A 2,845-nucleotide genomic window follows, 5' to 3' on the forward strand; every position below is an offset into this window, starting at 1 on the left:
GCGTGTCGCACACCCATATTGTTTTGACAGACTCGCCTACGGTCACGTCGCACGACCGTGGCAACTTATCGCATCTCGTGTTGGGGAAAAATTTGCCCTATTTTCACACGTCTGTATCGTATGACCATGTCACCACCTGTGGTGTGATCACGGCCTAAGGTACGCCTTTTCGTGCCTGGCCGTGTGTATTAGACAACCTATGTTTCAAGGACTCAGTTAGTGATTAGATGTTAAAAACTAAAATTTTAAAGAAATCAATACTGTTAGTGTTCGGGTTGCCTCCTAAGAAGCGCTTATTTATAGTCTAAGCTCGACTTATGTTGATTTCGTATAGTCATGGTGGTTCAAGGAGTTTACACTCCTCATCACTGCTATCAATTTCATCAAAATAAGGTTTTAGACGAGTATTATTTCCCTTAAACATACCGAATTTGGGATGAATTACCTTGACTGTGCCGTATGGGAAAATGCTAAGTACCATAAGAGGAATTTCTCCATTAGGTTCAGAGGTGGCAATCCGAGGGTTTGGTGCATCTAGTAGTACTTTGTCTCCAACATTGAGTTTGATTTGGTGAGATATTGAGCTTGTCATGGAGTGGTTTTGGTTTATTGTGTGTCCTCAGTTTGTGTCCGCCATTCATCTAGTTCCTCAACTCGTAGCATTCATTCTTCATAGATAGGTCCCTTGTCGTTTCTCGAACATAGCTCATGTTTGCTCTTCGAACATGTTTCCTACAAAGAATTTTTCACCACATGATCAGTATTAGTAGTATGATTTATACAATCACCCTCGATATTTGATGTGTTACTTGAATTACGAGCTTGAAGAGTGATTATTTCAGCACCCACACGAAGTGTGAGTTCACCTGTACCAACATCACTTATCGTTCTAGCAGTTGCTAAAAAGGGCCTCCCTAAAATGAAAGGCACATTACTATCCTCCTCTATGTCTAGAACAACGAAATCAACTGAGAATATAAATTTGTCAATTTTAATGAGTACATCTTCAATAATACTCCTAGGAAATCTAATTGTTTTATCTGCTAATTGAATGCTTATTCTAGTTTGTTTGGGTTTCCCAACACCTAGTTGCTTAAACATTTTGTAAGGCATGACATTGATACTAGCCCCTAAATCAGCCAAGGCATTATTAACATCTAAGCTACCAGTTAAATAAGGAATTGTAAAACTCTCTGGATCTTTCAATTTGTTGGCTAGCTTATTCTGTTGAATGGCTGAGCAAACTACATTCATCTCCACATACGATGTCTTGTCTAACTTCCGCTTATTTGCTAAAAGCTCATTTAAAAATTTGACTGCGTTTGGCATCTGCGAAAGAGCCTCAATAAACGGTAAGTTAATATGTAATTTCTTTAAAAGTTTAAGGAATTTACCGAATTGTTCATCTGAGTGGTCTTTCCTTGTTGCATTGGGGTATGGTACATGTGTTTTGTACTCTCTACTTACCTATTTTTGGTCATTGTGGTCCACCTCTCCTTTACCTTTACTTTTCACAGTTTCTTGCCTCGGTTCTGGTTCAGGTGCAACTAACCCTTCCTCATCTTGAATGGTAATCACATTGAGCTGCTTTCTTGGGTTAGATTCAGTGTTACTCGGTAGGCTACCTTGTGGCCGTTCAGATGTCAATTTAGCGAGCTGGCCTATCTGAGTTTCGAGCCCTTGGATCGACGCTTGTGGATTTTTAAGTACTATCTTGGTATTCTGAAAATGAGTTTCTAACACTGAGATGAATTTTGTTAGCATCTCCTCAAGGTTCAGTTTTTTCTCTTGTTGGTAAGGTGGTTGTTGGAAGCCTGGAGGTGGTGGTGGTCTGTGATTCCCTTAGCCTCCCTATGAGAAATTTGGATGGTTCCTCCATCCTGTATTATAAGTGTTGCTATAAGGATTATTTTGAGGTCGAGGATTATTACCCATATAATTTAATCACTCGTTTTCCATGTTGTGGCCATAAGGTGGGTATTCTGAATTGCTCGTTCCTCCTTCACTTACATTGCATTACATTACTGGGTGAACCTGTGAAGAACCAAGAAAACCGTCAATTTTTCTGTTCAAAAGTTCTACCTGATTAGAGAGCATGGTGACCGAATCGACGTTAAAAATACTGGCTGCTTTTGTTGACTTTGTCCTCATGACTTGCCATTGATAATTATTCAGTGACATCTCTTCTATAAATTCATAAGCATCTTCAGGTGTCTTATTATTGATAGTCCTACCAGCAGCTGCGTCAACCATCTGTCTAGTTGAAGGATTCAGGCCATTGTGAAAAGTTTGAACCTGTAGCCAGAGTGGTAACCCATGGTGAGGGCACCTTCTCAACAGGTCCTTGTATCTCTCCCATGCATCATATAGTATTTCTAAATCCATCTACAAAAAAAAAAGAGATATCATTCCTTAATTTAGCTGTTTTAGCCGGCGGAAAATATTTTAGTAAAAACTTTTCGGTCATTTATTCCCAAGTAGTGATTGACCCTCGTGGTAACGAGTTCAACCACTGTTTAGCCTTATTCCTTAGTGAAAAGGGAAAAAATCGAAGGTGTATGGCGTCGTCAGAAACGCCATTAGTTTTAAATGTGTCGCAAAACTCCAGAAAATTTGCCAAGTGATTGTTTGGATCCTCATCTTGCAAACCATCAAACTGAATAAATTGCTGTATTATTTGAATCGTGTTAGGTTTCTGTCGAAACCATTTTTTGAAAACAGGGGGTCGACTTTGATTTTGAAAATGAAAATGAAAAAAATGGGAGTCGCCACCAATCCTTTTTGTTAAGGTGTGATCGGGTCACCTCGAAAAGTGGTTGTTTTTAATAATCAGTTTGATTTATCA

The 2,845-nt window shown here is 39.2% G+C and overlaps 1 non-coding gene across 1 annotated transcript; it reads left to right on the forward strand.

Annotated features, from left to right (window-relative positions):
• The first annotated feature begins 2,311 nt into the window (after positions 1–2,311).
• On the forward strand, positions 2,312–2,419 carry LOC128296016 (small nucleolar RNA R71). Its single transcript, XR_008286564.1, has one exon. It is a non-coding gene; the product is annotated as a small nucleolar RNA R71 (small nucleolar RNA).
• The last annotated feature ends 426 nt before the right edge of the window (positions 2,420–2,845 follow it).

Source organism: Gossypium arboreum, chromosome 7, assembly GCF_025698485.1.
Source record: "Gossypium arboreum isolate Shixiya-1 chromosome 7, ASM2569848v2, whole genome shotgun sequence".
Classification (NCBI taxonomy): Eukaryota; Viridiplantae; Streptophyta; class Magnoliopsida; order Malvales; family Malvaceae; genus Gossypium; species Gossypium arboreum.